General features: G+C 35.7%; 1 long non-coding RNA gene across 3 annotated transcripts in view; it reads left to right on the top strand.

The window, feature by feature from the left end:
- LOC135224392 (uncharacterized) overlaps nt 1–3,368 on the top strand; it is a 52,119-nt gene extending 48,751 nt beyond the window's left edge. For all 3 annotated transcript variants that reach the window (XR_010316716.1, XR_010316715.1, XR_010316717.1), the window contains exon 5: nt 3,207–3,368. This is a non-coding gene — a long non-coding RNA (uncharacterized LOC135224392). The remainder of the gene's footprint in view (nt 1–3,206) is intronic.
- Nucleotides 3,369–19,194: the final 15,826 nt, after the last annotated feature.

Here is a 19,194-nt window from a genome sequence, read left to right as displayed (position 1 = left end):
ACAGGCAAACCTTTTATAATTTGCTTTACAAGAGCAATATAAGATTCGGCAATTCTATCAAATAATAAATAAATTTCAATTTCTCATGAATACATGTAGGAATACTTACAGTATGAACCAAACAAAAACTTCTTTCAGTTTTCTTCTGAATATTGAAAAAGAAACCCACAAATTCAATTTGTAACTTGTTTACTTCTAAGTATTTACATTTAGTTTTACTCCACACTCGAGTACTTTCAGGCCCTTCTGTGGCCCATTCTCAAGAGATGTTGGGATGTTAGCCTGGGTCAAGGCCCAGCAGTCTTCTGGAACTTCTTCTCGTTGTGCTGTCATTTATGCGATGGCTGTTCTGGTTTTCTTGAGAGTTGCCAATCCCCTCTTGTCGCTCTGATATCCTGAGCTGATGGTCAATGGGATTCACCCTTGTGGTAAGGGTGTGGTCACCGTAAGTCTGTTGGGCAGGAAACCTAATCTCCAGGTCAGCAGGGTCAATCTTAGCTTCTTTTAATATCAAAGCTCGGCTTATGGGATCTTCTGAGGTAAAACCTTTGTTTCCTTCAATTACTTTGATCTCTCTGATAAGCGCACCTTCTACTACCCTCCTGTGACTAATTTTGTTGCTTTTGTATATAAGCCTACTGTTTTTGAAATCCATCCTATGGTCATTTTCCCAACAATGTCTAGCTATAGCACTCCCCTGAGAGTTAAGCTGTACTGCCCTTCTATGTTCTTGGACTCTAGTCCTTATTCCCCTACCTGATTCCCCCACATATCTGTCTCCACAATTATTGCAATTGATTATGTATACCCCCGCTACATCATCTGTATTACTGTCTTCTCCTTCCAATTTATTTTTACATACTTTGTTTTTTAAGGTATTATCAAAGGTATATACAAATTTATATTGACTTTCTTTCATTTTTGAAGTGATTTGTTTCATTTTAGGCATAAAAGGGAGGGCAACTATTTTCTTGTTTTCTTTATTCCATGTACTCTCTACATTCGCTCTGTAAAATATTTTTCTAGCTTTGGTGAGTGCCCTTTTTCTGAACCATTCCGGGTATGCTAATGCATCGAAGCTTTTATCGATGTAATTTATTTCTTGCTCTATCTTGCAAGGGTCACACGTTCTCATTGCCCTAAGAAATAAACCTGTTAGAACCCCTATTTTTATATCATGACTATGAAAAGAGAAGAAATGAATATATGAGTTTGTATGTGTGGGCTTTCTATATGTGCTGAATTCATATCCTGTTTCTTTTCTTTCTATGAGTATGTCTAAAAAGGGCAGTTTATTATTGTTACTTTTCTCTAAAGTGAACTGGATATTGTTATCAAACTTATTGAGCTCATCTAGAAAAGTTTCTATTTTATTTCCATCCCCTTGCAGAATAGCAAAAATATCATCCACGTATCTCCACCATCCTTGCAGTTTTAAGTCAGGGACATTCACATTAGGAACTAGATTAGTTTCGAAATATTCCATATAGATGTTAGCGAGTATAGGTGATAATGAGGACCCCATAGCTACTCCATATTTTTGTTTGTAAACATGTCCCTCAAACGTGAAATAAGTATCACTGACACACAATTTGATCAACTCAAGGAAGACGCCTATTTCGATGTCTGGATTGAAAATACCCTCATTATGTTTAGTCTGTAGGAATTCCTACAGACTAAACATAATGAGGGTATTTTCAATCCAGACATCGAAATAGGCGTCTTCCTTGAGTTGATCAAATTGTGTGTCAGTGATACTTATTTCACGTTTGAAGGACATGTTTACAAACAGAAATATGGAGTAGCTATGGGGTCCTCATTATCACCTATACTCGCTAACATCTATATGGAATATTTCGAAACTAATCTAGTTCCTAATGTGAATGTCCCTGACTTAAAACTGCAAGGATGGTGGAGATACGTGGATGATATTTTTGCTATTCTGCAAGGGGATGGAAATAAAATAGAAACTTTTCTAGATGAGCTCAATAAGTTTGATAACAATATCCAGTTCACTTTAGAGAAAAGTAACAATAATAAACTGCCCTTTTTAGACATACTCATAGAAAGAAAAGAAACAGGATATGAATTCAGCACATATAGAAAGCCCACACATACAAACTCATATATTCATTTCTTCTCTTTTCATAGTCATGATATAAAAATAGGGGTTCTAACAGGTTTATTTCTTAGGGCAATGAGAACGTGTGACCCTTGCAAGATAGAGCAAGAAATAAATTACATCGATAAAAGCTTCGATGCATTAGCATACCCGGAATGGTTCAGAAAAAGGGCACTCACCAAAGCTAGAAAAATATTTTACAGAGCGAATGTAGAGAGTACATGGAATAAAGAAAACAAGAAAATAGTTGCCCTCCCTTTTATGCCTAAAATGAAACAAATCACTTCAAAAATGAAAGAAAGTCAATATAAATTTGTATATACCTTTGATAATACCTTAAAAAACAAAGTATGTAAAAATAAATTGGAAGGAGAAGACAGTAATACAGATGATGTAGCGGGGGTATACATAATCAATTGCAATAATTGTGGAGACAGATATGTGGGGGAATCAGGTAGGGGAATAAGGACTAGAGTCCAAGAACATAGAAGGGCAGTACAGCTTAACTCTCAGGGGAGTGCTATAGCTAGACATTGTTGGGAAAATGACCATAGGATGGATTTCAAAAACAGTAGGCTTATATACAAAAGCAACAAAATTAGTCACAGGAGGGTAGTAGAAGGTGCGCTTATCAGAGAGATCAAAGTAATTGAAGGAAACAAAGGTTTTACCTCAGAAGATCCCATAAGCCGAGCTTTGATATTAAAAGAAGCTAAGATTGACCCTGCTGACCTGGAGATTAGGTTTCCTGCCCAACAGACTTACGGTGACCACACCCTTACCACAAGGGTGAATCCCATTGACCATCAGCTCAGGATATCAGAGCGACAAGAGGGGATTGGCAACTCTCAAGAAAACCAGAACAGCCATCGCATAAATGACAGCACAACGAGAAGAAGTTCCAGAAGACTGCTGGGCCTTGACCCAGGCTAACATCCCAACATCTCTTGAGAATGGGCCACAGAAGGGCCTGAAAGTACTCGAGTGTGGAGTAAAACTAAATGTAAATACTTAGAAGTAAACAAGTTACAAATTGAATTTGTGGGTTTCTTTTTTAAATACTTACAGTTTTTAACTTTATCAGAAATTCTGTCAGAGGACATCATCCCTCCCCTGTGGCTACATTTAAGAAGGCGGGGACTGTCGAAGATGAAGGAAGCAGGGTTACCAAAGAAAACGTCAAGTTGTGACAATTTGGCGAGTATAAAATGGATGTTTTTGTGCAACATATTATTGGAAAAGTATATAGATTTTTAAAGTGCTGTATTTTATTACCCTAAATATCACTTAAAAATATTTAAAGACTAGTAGTCAGTTTTTCTTGAGGAATGACTGGTTGACTTTCATAGTAGGAAAGATTCCGTTTTGTTTAAAATCGACACCTGTCCTCCGTAAGAAGAGAGCGACAGAGAAGAACGAAGTGCCATAAAGGCTCTTTACCCTAATATAAAAAAACAAAATTTCAAGAATCAGCAAAAACGAATCCCAGATATTTCGCTTGACCCATTATTTCTCCTTTTTATCTTTCATGATTAAAGGATACAATATGAATAAACCGTAATCCTGGTCGTGCTGGTATGTTGTGAAGAAGTCCATTTTCATATCTTCAATATGGAGATAGGCACTGCTAGTACACCTAAGTAAAACGTGGTTTACGACATAGTGAGTTCTTTTATCGAAACAGATTTTTGCACTTTTTCACAAAAGCTGAAACAACAATATATATAGCAGAGATTTTTGAAAAAATAACAGTTGTAATTATGAATATCTCTTGTGTTACATAGTTACACCCCTGCTTACTACTAAATGGTCTAAAATAATCAGGTTTTGTGACGAAGTTCCGTGAAAAAATTACTTTAAAGCGAAGGAAACGTCACCCTTTCTTGTTTATATTTGTGGTAGGCAAGAACTAGCATATTATGGTAGGCCAGGCAAAGACAGACTGTAAAATTTTGACAATCATGAATTTTAAACATTCCCAACTTCTTTTTGTCATAAACAGATGATGTCTTAATTTTGTTAGGCATTTGACTTTTGAATCGCCCCTAACTGCAGTCCCATCTAAAGATTTTGCCGGCACTCGGGCCACTATGACGTCATCTGGAACGGTCTATAGGTTCGGTTGTCCAAAGGAGACTAAACAAAGCTGTTACATTTCCATGGATTATAAAGTTACAAATACGTTTCGAATCATATCATAAAGAAAACTATTATAACAATATTTGCAAAAACAATATAAAATTCAGAAATTGTATCACAAGGTAAATGTGATAAATAAATATGAAGCCCAAATATATTTATATGAAAATAGTCTGAGTTTTCCCCCAAAATCAGGCATTCTGTCAGATGTTTTCATCCTTCACTTTTGGCAACAGTTAACAAGGCGGAAATTGCCGCAGACGAACAAAACAGAATTGCCAACAGAAAAGTCAAAATGTGACAATTCATCGAGTACATAATGGTTGCTTCTTCGCTATTTAATATCAACTTTATATATAAAGTTTTATTAGTATTTGTTTCATACGCCATGAAAGCGCTTAAAAAACTTTTTAAGACTCTGTTCATCTTTTCTTTGGGACGCAGGTGTTGGCTATCCTACCTACGAAAAGCCCGCTTTGTTTAAAATCGGTAGCCATCCATCTTAAGATAAAGCCAAATTCAAATTCAGATAAATTTCATTGATATACATCAAACTGAGTGTAGCAGCATGCTGCTCACCCTCCAACAAAACTAGCAGCCATCTCATTCAAGTGAACACCAACGTGAGATGGTACTACCTAGAAAAACTGAACAAACGTAAGATGAAATCAACGAGAATGAACGAAATGTAACAACTACTCTTTACCCTTGATAAAAATAAAACTTCAATATTCAGCAAAAACGAATCCCATATATTTCTATTGGCCCATCAATTCTACTTTTCGTCTATCGTGGTTAAAGGATACCTAATATGAATAAACCGAAATCCTCTAGAGTCTAGACAACAGAGCATGTTTGGTATATTGTGAACAAATCCAATTTATATCTATGATTTGGAGATAGGAACTGCGTGCACACCTAAGCATTAAAATGTAGTTTAAGAGTGAGGAGTTCTATTATTGAAAGCGTTTTTTCAGCCTCTTTCACAAAAGCTGAAACAACAATATAACAGACACTTTGAAAAAATAACCGTTGCATTTATGAATATCGCTTGTCTTATATAGTCACATCCCTTCTCGCTCCTGTATGGTCTAAATAGTTAGTTTTTGTCTTGAAAACGAACGAAACATCCTTACTTTCGTGGCGAAGGAAACGCCAACCTTTCTTGTCAACTAGAATGTTACGGTAGGCGAGCCAAAGATAGACTGTACGATTTTGACGAGCATGAATTTCAATAATTTTCTGTTACTTTCTGTTATAAACAGATAACGACTTAATGATAAACATACGACTTTTGAAGCATCCCTAACTGTAGTCCCATCTAAAGATTTTTCCGGCTCTTTAGCCACTATGACGTCATTTGGAACGGTCTAAAGCAATGCAAAATTCAGAAATTGTGTCGCGAGGTAGCCCATAGTGAGTAAATACGAAGTCCTTATGCATTTACATATAAATCCTTCCAGCTTTATATTAAGTCAGGAATCCTGTCGAGCGATTTCATACCTCACTTTTGGCTACACTTAAGAAGGCGGGGACTGTCGAAGACGAGGAAAGCAGGATTACCAAGCGTTATGTCATGAAGTGACAATGCAGAATACGTAATGGTTGCCTCATTACTATTCGGTATGAAAACGTTATATCATACATTTTAAATTTTCTGTTTCATTAGCCTTGACAACACTTCGAAAATATTTTAACACTCAATTTATCTTTTCTTGGAGAGGGATTGGTTGGTTATCATAGCATGGAGACCCCGCTTCGTTTAAAAATAATCCAGTGACCTCCATACGGCATACGAAAAATTACGTAATGTTATAAATGCTTCTTATTGAAAAAGTTAAAGATTTGAGCCCAGTAAAGCGCATCCCGATCTTTCTATTGAACTATTAATTCTGTTTTTCGCCTGCCTTCATCAAAGGGTACCCAAGTTATGGGAATAAATCGTGATCGTCTTTACTACTGAGCATGATACTTTATTGCCAACAGATCCAATTTTATGTCTTCGATTTAGAGCCAGCCACTGGTTGCAAACAGTCTAAAGGATAATGAGCTCGGTTATAGGGGTAGTCTATTTTTTTTATTACAAAACTTTAAACAGCATAAAGGAAAACTTAGAGAATTATTATTTAATGAAAAAACAGCAGGTTTAATTATGAACGTCTTGCCTGGTATAGTGCAACCCGTCCTTGCTTGTATATGGAAAAAAGTAAATCTTGTCATGATAAACAGTGAAAAATTCTTACTTTCCTAGTGAAGGAAACTTCACCCTTTTCTTGTTCATATTGTTGGTAGGCAAAAACTAGTATACTGCGGTAGGCAAGACAAAGATAGACTAAACGACTTTGACGAGCATTAATTTTAATTTTTATTTCCCTCTTTTCATCGTAAATAGAAAATTTGCTTATTTTCAAAAGTCTTCGACTTTGGCATTATCTTTAATTTTGTTTGTTTGTATGGTGTTTTTACGTTGCATGGAACCAGTAGTTATTCAGCAACGGGACCAACGGCTTTACGTGACTTCCGAACCACGTCGAGAGTGAACTTCTATCACCAGAAATACACATCTCTCACACCTTAATGGTCGTATCGAAAGATTTTGCCGGCTTTCTAACCTTCATGGCGTCATCTGGAAAGGTCTAAAGAACAAATTTGATAGTCCAAAGGACTCTGGACGAAGATGTTATAATTCCATAGATTACAAAGTCCCTAATTTGTTCGAATAATAACAAATAACCGTATTATAGTTATCCTTGTTAAAGGCGATATAAAATCCAAATCTTTTATCACAAGTTATATATAATAGATAAATTCTAATAAGCTTTGTATTTATATAGAAGTACTTACAGTTTTCTGCCAAAACCAAGTATTCTGTCGAGTAATTTTATCCCTCACCGAGGAGATTGTCAAGGAAGAATGCAGTATTACCAAACGAAAAGTAGAGATGTCACAATTAAGCGATCATATCATGTTTGTTTCTGTGCAATTTAATATTAAAAAAAGATATATGAAATATTAAAACCTACGTGCTTCCTTAACCTTCACACCACTCAAAATGCATTTTAAGACTTATTCCGTCTTGTCTTGGATATATGGTTGGGTATCCTAACAAATTAAACCCGCTTCGTTTTAAAAATCGGGAAATATCCTGTGTAAGATGAGACTTCTGAGATAGAACGAAATGTCATATTCCCTATGGATCATAATTTCTATTAATGACATATTGTATTTCTAATTTTCGCATCTTAAGAACAAATGATACCCAACTTTATGTCGGTCAATCGAAAGCCTCTTAACAATCGAGGGAGTGTATTTTTATATCTTCGATTTGGGAGTTGGCCACTGGTTGCACGCATAGGCAATAAAACCCGAATCTAAAGGATAATGAGCTCTGTTATCGATGTAACTTTTTTTGCTGCCTTGTTCTCAGAAGTTGACACAACAGAGTAGTAGATAGATTAACACAACTGGGAATTGAGAGGCTCTCTCTCGTATTCTAATGTTTGGTTAATCGATTCATATATATATATATATATATATCTATATATATATCTATATATATAATATATATTTAGTATATGTATGTATATATATATGTAGTTTATTGTATGTATGTATGTATGTATGTAATGTATGTATGATGTAGTATGTATGTATGTAGTATGTATGTATGTATGTATGTATGTATGTATGTATGTATGTATGTATGTATGTATGTATGTATATAATTGTTATATGTTTTGGTCCTAGGTATGGAAGAAAAGTTATAGCTTTCAACACCGAAAAATCGTCTTGAAATTGACTTTCCTGTAGTTTTTTTTTTTTCTGGATATTTTTTTTTTAACTTTTATTATTGTTGAAATTTCGAAATCAAGAATTCTCTAGTTTTTGTGTTTGTAGGCCTTAAAACCTACCCTCTTTTACCAAGTAGATCTATCGCTTTCTTTGTGGTTAAGCCTCGACCTTTTTGCCTTTCTTTTCTTTTTTCTTGCTTCTTCTGGTGAGGCCTCTGGTCAAAAAGAAGAAGAAAAAAAAAAAAAAAGTAGGACGCCACCATATATGACTATGAATAATGGATGACATCTATGGTAAATAGGCATTTTATGGCTGTGGAGATCACACACACACACACACACACACAGAGCAAACGAAATGCGACATCATTTAAGTAAAATAAAAACTTGCTTAAAAAAATCACAGATACCTAATTGAAAATATATATACTACACCAGTTTACAAAATTAAAATTACCCTCTTACACTATATTGCATTAGCCTAACCGTAGTACATTGCGTGCCTAACTTGACTCAGTTTCTGTGCGAAATCGTTAAGTTGAAGACTTAATACCTATATCGTTCATTATATGTATATATTGGTGTCGTGCGTCTGATGAGAATGGGTCATATAATTAACACCCGTAAACAAAGAAACTAATAGTACACAATTATATAATAAACGTATAAGACGTATAGCCAAATGAACTTGCGTCCAAAGTACATTAAACGAATGTTTAAAAATAGGTCTACATAATTGTCACAGGTTCATATTAAACTCCAAAAAGTTAACATGCGTGTGAAAGATGTCACAGGCTATAAAGATGGCTAATGCATTTAAAAACATTTTGGCCTATGAGAAAGGCTCAAGATAAGATACCTCTGGTATGTAGTCCAGAAAATGTCAGGCTCCTGGCACACAGGTTCTTGTTTTCTGGGAAATGTTTGCCGTTATCGATTTCCAATAACTTCTCTCCAGAACTAAATCATGGTCCTGATTAAATACTCAGATCTACTGCCGTAATTTTAGCATTATACGCTCACAGAAACTAAATAGTAATGAAAAAAAATCTCAGTTGAATTTATCAATAATAAATAAATAAGTAAGGCGGTCGCTTATGACGTAAAAGCGCATCAAAATTTACAGAGCCAAACTTTGACATATCTTTGTCCCCCACCACAATCAAGAGGTAACGTTTTCTAAAACAAAATACAGAAGAAAATGGTTTCTGTTATTTTATGATAGTCTAATGTACATACTTTGATGTTGTTAACTGATACCTAACATATTATGATCCATTGTATCCTTTTTTTTAAAGTGGAATTTCATTACTTTGTAATCGTTTTTTCTTTAATTACATTACATTACTATGCAAAAGTCGCTGAAATCTTAAAAATAGAAGAGTTAGGTATATCACCTGTATAACTTTCAGCTAGTAAGTAGAGATCGCAAGGTGCAAATGCTTTAAAAAATCTACGAAAGAGAATACCACACGGGCGCATCCTATGACAGACATTATTTTGGGTATTCAGTATTATGGAATTAATATGGATTTTGATAAACCATCAAGTAAAGAGTTAATTTTTGATGAGGACACGCAGTTTCACCTAGTTAAGGATAATACGGAAGATATCTTCTTCAGCTCAGTGGTCTGGTAAAACTAAGATATACTTAACTTTTCTTCTTCTTCCCAGCTTTATCCCTATTCGGAGTCGCCGTTTTTAATGAGTCTCTTCCATCTACCTCTGTCCTGTGTCATTTCCTCCCGTACTCCCTTCTCCCTCATATCATCTCTAATGCAATCTCTCCACCTGGTCTTAGGTCTTCCTCTCCTTCGTGTTCCATCCACCTCCACGTCCATCACTTCTCTTGCCATGTGTTGCTCTTCTCTTCTCATCAGGTGGCCATACCATCTTAACCTTGCTGCCTCTTGCACTTTCTTTGATGCTTCAGTGACCTTTATTGTACCCCTAATATGTTTATTTCTAACCCTGTCCTTTTTGGTTACTCCACTCATCCACCTAATACAGAAGATATGATGACCAAAATAAACATAAATAAAATGATGACGTAACGGAAACTAATCATGGTTAGCAGAATCTCATATTGCTCACCAGCCATAGTATACAATGATATAAGTAACCACAGAACTTGACTAATGCAAAACTACAATACTAAATCAAATTAACTAAAGTAGCTGCAAAGTTTAATCAACACAACAGTCAAGTTAATAGTGAGGCTACCCATCGACTTCAGAATTCATTTTAAGTGAGGTTTATGTTTATGTCGATAAAGAATACAATAAGAAAAAAAGAAAAGAAAAAACATTTAAAAATTCTCCTATAGAAATGCACCAACAAAAGCATAAATCCACGAAGGATGGACGAATGTAAATTAATGTATTTAAGATGGAGAAAAGTCATAAGAATTTAGAAATAGAACTTTGGAATACACGACACCCGGACTTTCCAGTAAGCTTTCCCCAAGAATGGAGAGATGTGGAACGTCAGTGATTTTTAACATGGACGTAAAGCCTTATCTGTTCATTTGTTTGGTCTTATGTGCAGCCCTCCAGAGGGATGATTCCCTCTCTGGCGGGCCCTTGTACGTTTTCTAAATAAGTTGCTTCTTATATTTCATAATTGTCTTTCTTTACTGAGTTTTAGTTTCTTCGCCGACATCCACTTTTTTTATATCTTTCATTATTGCATAAATTTTACCAATGGCATCTTCTACCTTTTCGAGAGGAAAATAGAACTGAGTATCATCAGCATACAGTTTATACTAACCTTGTGTTTTTTTTTTTTTTTTTTTTTTTTAGGATTCTAGATCATTCAATTGTGTACATGCCAAATAGCAGTGTGGACCCAGGACGCTGCCTTGGGGCACTCCTCTAGTTAGACGTTTCTTTCCTGATTTCACATTTGATATAACCACTGTAACCTTCCTGTTTTCTAAATAGCTTTTGTACCATTTGAGTACGTCATCTTCAATGGCTACTGCTCTCAGGTCTTCCAGCAGCAAATTATGGTCATTATGATCACTGGGAGATCAGAATGGACCTTTTCTAAATTACGACAGATTATTTCAATTTTTTCTTCAGAGTAATTCACAAAGTTATCAGCCAGGTTCTTGTGGTCACTGGTTACATCAGGTAGAACTGTTTCTTTCTTGAGTCCTAATATTCCAGCTAAATTGTCATGGATTTTTTAAAGGATTTTTCGCTACACTGAATATTTTATTGCAATATATTTTCTTGGTTTTCATATTGTAGTCGTTGTACTGATTTCTAGCTGCTTCATACAGTAACCAATTTTAATTTCTTCTTGATTTTTTCGATCTTTTCCATTTTTCCATAGACCTTCCATTTTCTTTTCTTTTTCTTAGCTTCACACAATTCAGTAAATTCACTGTTAAATCATTTGGTATTTTCTTTAACTATTATTTGCCTCGTCACTTCTGAACATTTATCGTTGTAGTTTGATGCTAATATACTTTTGCTGTGGTCTGTAAAACAACTTACGCATGCCTGGTCACATGTCAAGGTATTTCTTAAATTACACTTGTACTCCTGGCTTGTTTTTCTCATTTTCTTTATGGTCTCAACAATAAATTTATCAGCTTTAAAGCTGGTTTTGTTTCTGTAAGTAATAGTTTTTTTTTTCTTCATTACATAACCTTTCCACGTATTTATACTACATGTGACTAATTTATGTATTGGAGATATCACACATTCAGGCTCAACCAGTAAGTCACTCTCACTCACAATCTCACTGTTTTTGTTTTGTATCACGAAGTCGATTCTGTGAGTAATAGCTTTTTATCATTGCATAACCTTTCCATATATTTATACTAAAAGGGACTAATTTACGTATTACAGATATCACGCATGCAGGCTCAACTAGCAAGTTACACACAATCTCTTTTTGTGTGTGTGTGTGTATCACTAAGTCAATGTTATATTTCAATAATGATGCCGATTTCTTCACAACATTTACAAGATCGTGGCTTTCCAGTAACTATAAATTCTTTGACACAATTGTCATCATTGTTTTCTAAATGCAGGTTGAAGTCACCACAAATCAGTGTATTTTTGTTATCAACTAACAAATTTAGGAAGCCGCTGAATTCGTCTAGGAATGATCTCTTACTTGTGCTTGGTGGTTTGTCAACTGTTATAATTTGTATGAGTTTATTTATGTGTGTAATTTTAGTGTTGATATATTCAAATGTATTAAATACATTTTGGTTCATTATGGATACTTTGTATACTGTTTTAACAAAGATTCCCACTCCACCACTTTCTCTCTCTCTCTCTCTCTCTCCCTCGGTACGTGGTAGAAGCTGTGAGTCCCTGGTGTCATTTCGTTTATTTTAGAACAATCACTGACATTATTTCTTAGCCAAGTCTCCGTTAGCATACATAAATCTAGATTGTGATCATTTATAAGATTTCTGATAATATTGGTTTCATTTCCTACTGACTGAGTGTTTATTAAATAAGCATGGAAGATTTTTTCGTCATAGTCATGAACCGTATTATTTTTCACCATTGATGCTTGTTCTTTGTATACTGTGCACTTATTCCCATCGTAAGTTTTATGACTAGTAACACTATGACCTTTCTTTTCACAATTTTTACACTCTAAGGTGGTGCTAGCACATTCATTTGATGTGTGATTTTCACCGCATTTACGTCAAACTTGGTTATTTCTACAATTTGTTGGATTATGACCAAATTCCTGACATTTATAACATTATAAGGTATATAACAGTCGCACGCACTGCAACGGCTATACACCTCTATCATAGGTAGCCTTTCGTATTTGCGGTGTGCATTTGATGATATAAAAATTAGTTCTTATATTTGTCATCTTTGGATTTCATTTCCTTAACAATTTTCAGGTTGTCATCATCAGAAACGAGAGTACTTATCCATGGATTTGTCTTCATAATGTTATTGACAATGTCATCGTCCTTCGGAATAAACACTGCTTTTATTTTGGGTTTAAGTTTACCCTTCTCATTTACTAATATATTATCGATTCCCTGAATCTTTGATTTTGCCTTTTCAAAGTTTTCCTTTTTTACTATCTGGAAATCTATAAACAAGTGTCCATCTTTTGTTGTTTTAACCTGCTCAGCTGGCGCAGTTATTTGACTCATAGTTTGCTTCTTGTCATCTGCTGCTGTGCTATCGTTGTCTGAAGATTTGATCAGAAGCACTTTGTTTGTCTTGAGTGCTTCTGCATAAGTTTTCTTGATATTTGTCATAATCCTTACATCTTTATCAACATTGTCAATTTTGCATTGAATTTCATCTATGTTGCATCATACGTTCTTCTCGCCGAATCCTGAATCAGCTCTGCTAATACCACTGTGTTTACTTTTATTTCTTCAAGTTCATCTTCAATAAGTTTTTTGTGCGTTCTTTGTCCAGGACTCTTGTAATTGTTACAAGTGTGCAATATGTTGTCACTCAAAAGTACGCCTATGTATTTATTCTCAATTCCCGAATTGTCGCAGTGGAACCATGTCTCGCATATTTCACAGCAAGTACCTTCTTCTGCAACTTCATTCGAGAATTGACCCCTGGTTGCTGAGTCTCGCTCGATTTGGATTGACTCATCCTTCTCCAAAAATTCCTTTATTGTTCCAGCTTTCCGTGCTGCTTCAATACTTGAGAGATAATATTCGCACGATATATTGATCCTTCCTTTACTTAATCTAATTTCTATAGTTTTCTCTTTTTCCTTCTTCTTCACGCTCGTTTTGAACTTTTGAACATATCGCAAGCTCGGCACTTTTTTACGCACACACCACAAACACGTCCAACTCGCACGAATGCTACTTAATCGTTAGGAATAGTTATGACACAGAAAAACAAGCTACTCAAGAAATGACAAACAAATGGACCAGCTGTGTGGACCAAACATGGGCCGAAAAGAGTAGGCTACCCCTAAAAATAAACAAAAGGTGCTGAATTGTTTTACAATGGATATCGCCCCAACTGAGTCATGCCAAATGTCGTCCTTGTCTATATGCAGCGCCAGTGGGACGTGTATTTTGTTGTGTTTTATCTACAAAAGGCCCCATTTATACATACAGATTAGACTATATGCAATTCACAGTTCCGTTCTTATTATGATGGATTTATCCATGTGAATCTGTGTCAATGGCAAAAAAAGTGTTACATATTAATCTAATTTTCCTTAGCCTAACCTAACCTAACCTAGAGTTGTTGTGGTTCTTTGAGATTAAGCTGGCCTTATGCCAGCACGGGCTCTTGTTAAGATACTGCTTACCTTGAGTTTGGGAGATCGATGGCTGAGGTCCATCTGTAACTGGAGGACCTATCGTCATTGGTCCGGTGGCTTCGAACAAGAAATTAGAATATTAATTATGGATAGTTGAGCGCGGATGAATACACAGCGGTGGTCTGCTGGTTAGAATGTCAACAGCACATGCAACAAGGGTGTATCAGCACTGAATAGCAAATCCAAGAAGAAGAACAGGGATGCAGATCATAACATTTGACTTGAAATCTCACATCAAATTGTCTTTGGCGTTCATTTAACCGTTTATATTACCATTATTAGCTTTTTTAATACAATGATAAACTGGAAACCATTTTATTTCGCTGGAAGTACAGGAAACTTACTACCTGCTACTTCACACTAATGTAACAAAACCTTCAACATTTGGAAACACCAAGACGTTAGGGGGAAAGAACAAATTTGAAAGTATTGCAGATGTTACTCATAAATTACAGCATTAATTCGTGATTTTTTTTTTTTTTTTTTTTTTTTTTTGCTTATTCTAAGTTTAGTAGTTGTTTCAGTCCGGTGAGATAAGTGGAGGCATTTTCTTATCAAATTTACAATAATGATTAGGCGATTATCTCTTCCTTCAGTTCTTTTTCGCATATACATAATGCGGAGATCGAATTAGGTTCTAGCAACTCTTACCGAAACCGGATAAAGTGGGAACTTTCATGGGTTTATACATCCTTATCAGGTAGGTCGATATTCTAATCTGATTTTGGGAAGGTTCCCCAATCCCCACACTCAAGTCTGTTGGTGAGTTCCTGAAGGATAAATTGTGGTGGTAGGTTTGGTGTGTGATGTTACAGGCTTTTTTTCTTTCTCTCTTTTTCTACGCAAGGAGTAGATATTTATTTGACTCGATGGAAATTCAAAGGAGGGTTTCAGCGTGAAAAAGGAAAGCGAATGAACGTGAATGTGAAACTGAATAGGCTAAATGGATATTTTAGTTAAATTTGGGTTGTTTATTTGTAGTTGAGGTTAATTTCTAAGATTTTCTAGTTCCTTTATTTCATAACTAAACTAAGTTTATTCACTTGAAATGGTTGTTAGTTTTCCCCGAGATTACTGGCTTTCGATGTTAAGTTTTGGTAGTTTTCTGTTACCACTCAGATTTGACAACTAAAAAGTATGGAAAAACTTGTGTAGTGAGCAAAGAGCAATTTTGTACCTGATAAAAGAATGTTTGGATTCTGAAAATTTAGACAAATTTAGCGGGAAATTTTAAATGAATTTTCATTGCTGTAAGTGAGATTAAGGTTGATTACCCAGTCTGTTAAAACAATAAGGATGTTTTATTGATGGGAAATTCTTTAGTTCTTCCATAGCGTGCGTCTTGTGAGACGCTAGTTGGCTGAGCTTAAGTCTTGTGCACCAAAATCACTTGTATAACTTTGTCGTCTTTGAATCGAAAAGACTGAAGGTGAAATTTTCAAAACTAAACGTATTCTAACAAATGTAGGAAATGGTTAAAAACTTAACCAGAAAATCTAACCAGAGGACAAAGTTTTCGAATTTGCTGCCAGTACCAATGACAGAGCCTGGCCGGTTGTAAGTCTTTCTGAGGACTGGAGTAAACGGCGTTGTTTTTTGCTAGGTGCTGTAGTACATGGTATTAAGAAGCCATACCCTTATGTAGTATTGCATCAAAAGTAATAATAGCAAAACTAAAGTTTCTACTAATTCGGCTTTCAAAGCAGTCAAGGTTATACGTAACTTATATTAATGTTTCAGTAAGCAATGACAAAGTAAAGCAGCACCTGCCTACCCCTGCTACCCAGACATGACAGGAGCTTTGTAGAGATTTCACCAGACTCTTGGGTATATGTAAATACTGATTGGACGAAGGACACAAATGGAGGGGCACTCTGGTGTCCTTAACTGTAAGGGACTCCTGGCAGTAGAGTTTGGGACTTTTTCCAGCATCTTCTGTAGAGATGTAGTACATCGTCTGAACTTTATTACTGTTTCATGAAGGGTAGTAATATTCCCTAGAGAGTGAGCATCTTTAAGTTAAATGGCATAATTAGAGATTTGCCGTGGATAATTTTAGTAATTGTAAGAATTAACAATTTGACGAAGTATCTGCTGTAGTTTACCTGTTGCAAAATCCCAGTTGAGTTTTTGAAAATTATAGGAGAAAAACTAAGGCTGGTTTCTGTGTACTTAAGATATTTAAACTTAAGTGAAAGTGTGCTTTGGTGTCAGAGGTAACTGGAGGCTAATTTCTCCTAATTCAGGAAAAATAACTTTAATTCTTTTGTCTAATCTCCATAAACTTATGGATAAAAATATCGATCTTAGATTTTCGGATGAGCTATACTACACATTTGGTTTCTCAAGTTTTCTTAAACCTGAAACCAAACCAAAGACCATACCAATTCTCCTCTCAAGAGGCCATATAGGAAGTTTTAACCATTGTTGCACTGGTTTGGCCGATCCTAGTGAAAGTCCGTGAGCTATTTTATGAATTTCAACTCTAAACTAGATTAGGTCTTTCATACAGTTGATTATAGAAACAGTTAATCAACTGGATTCCAATCTGCTTCTACGAACCTAAGGGGAAATGCTTAACGTTACTAATCTTTATACAGTGATACTGTGCTTCATTAAATTGACGAAGCAAAGATTAAAGTATTGTTATTGCTATTGTTTCAATAATTATGGCACATAATGACAAATACCGTGACCCCTTTCAGCGTGTTTGTCTTATGAATATATTTTTAAATGGCTTACACTATTTCATATTCTCCTCTTGACAGGGACACCTCGAAGCATACTTGAGACTTCATGCAGCACAATTAACGATGTGATGTAGAGCACCTTTTGAACGAGGAAATGTTACCTACCTTTGACAATGTCACGACTTTTCATCACCCGTCATTTAATCACACGACATTTAATCAGCCGACGGTTAACCACTGGTCTTTCAATCACCAGGACAATTTATAATTTGACAGTTGATCAGCTCGACAGATGATCATAGACCATTTCACCATACGACACTTAATCACTTATTACTCGTATAAAAACAGTCGAACTATAGCCATCGCACAATTCAAATATTACTGGCGAACAAGCATGAAACAATATTACTAAATTAGAAAACTTTCGCACCATAGCCATTGTAAAATTCAGATATTACCAGCGAAAAACATTTAAAACAATTATTTATTACTAAATTAGGAAATGGTGTGATCTTACTTCCATGCTCATTTTTACATCCTGATAATACCCATTGTACAAGATGGAAGACAGTTGATTAAAAAAAAATCTAAAGGAAAGGACACTACCTACTTTAAGAAATGTGAATACTGCAAACAAAGAAAATAGGGACAATTCTATCTGTTGGCGACGCAGATAATATCAGCTGAAAGTGTACAGCCAGCAACAAAACGGGCGTCGCCCCGCCAAACCTGGCTTGGAAAGATCATGCCCTTCTTGCCCTGAAAGGTGGCCCATGTTCAAACAACCAGTTCATAGTTAGAATGGTTCGAATGAAAGGAGGAGGGAAATTACGGTAATCAGGCAAAGCAATGCAATAATGAATGAAATATATTTGGATACAGAGATAAGACAAGAGAAGAGAGAAATAGAGTATGAGGAACGGTAACTAAAGAAGTGCATACAGTGTACAGAGATAGAGAGACAGAGATTTTATTCCTGTTTAGTTATTAATCTAATGGATATATTTGAGACCTTCTGCTATAAGAAATGTTATCGTATATATTTTGGAAAATAATAATTATGAAATCTTATCACATCGTATTGTTGTAAATCGTTATATTTTCTATATAAAAAACCCTCCAATATTATTGGAATTGACTATTCATATTAATATTATTCAGACGGAAGAGTCCTTTTTCATTATCTCTCTCTCTCTCTCTCTCTCTCTTTCTCCATGCACGTTTGACGGCAATGATGCCTCACAGCCGGGGTGTCATCACAGGACCAAATCATTGCAGAAGGATTTTGTTTAACCAGCAGTGGGCGCCTTCCCTCTTCTCATTGGCACTGCTCACCATAACATCACTTCTTAGAATTCCTTGAAACAGGTTTCCATTTGTAGTTCGTCTTCCGGAGGATCCCTCAAATAAACATTGACAATTTCACCTTGCACAAAATCGGTTTATTGATGATCTTCTAATAACTTCTTTGTCCTTTTGCTTGATCTTCTTTTGTCTCTTAGGAAATCAGTTTTTCTGTTTCTATCGATGTTCTTGCTATCCTTCCGTTTGACTTCTCTTTAGTTTATCTCCCTTTCCTCCGGCTCCTCTCATTTCCGCTTCCAGGACTCCTTCGTGTATCCAGTCTCTTTTTATTTCTCGTCTCCTTGTAGCTCTTCTCTGCAGACCTTCATGCATCCTTTTCCTGTTTTCTCTCAGCCCTTCTGTCAGCCCTTCTCCTCCTCTTCAGTATCTACAACTAATGCCATCTGAATTTCTTCTTAGTACCTGTAAAAACGTTCTTTTTGACCTATCGCCTTCCTGGAGCCTCCTGTCCTCTGTCTTTCCTAAGAGAGCAGTTATATCGTGTTAGGCATTCTTCAGGCTTACTTTTTTAAACTCCTCCAATGAATTTATTCAGTCTTGCACCTGCAAAAGTAGCCTATCTCTTCCATCTGCTTCTGAAATTTTTCTTAACTCTCTCTCTCTCTCTCTCCTTGCGCTTTTAACGGCATGATGCCTCACTGCTGGGGTGTCATCACAGGGCCAAACCATTACAGAGGGGTTTTGTTTAGCCAGCAATGAGCGCCTTCCCTCTGCTTACTGGCGCTGCTCACCAAAACTAACAAGGCAGTTTTTGTCGTCTTGCATCGCTCCAACTCTGAATTTATAT

This window comes from Macrobrachium nipponense, chromosome 12 (genome assembly GCF_015104395.2).
Source record: "Macrobrachium nipponense isolate FS-2020 chromosome 12, ASM1510439v2, whole genome shotgun sequence".
NCBI classification, from domain to species: domain Eukaryota; kingdom Metazoa; phylum Arthropoda; class Malacostraca; order Decapoda; family Palaemonidae; genus Macrobrachium; species Macrobrachium nipponense.
Note: the sequence above shows the minus strand (reverse complement) of the source record. Positions and strands in the feature narration are given on the sequence as shown.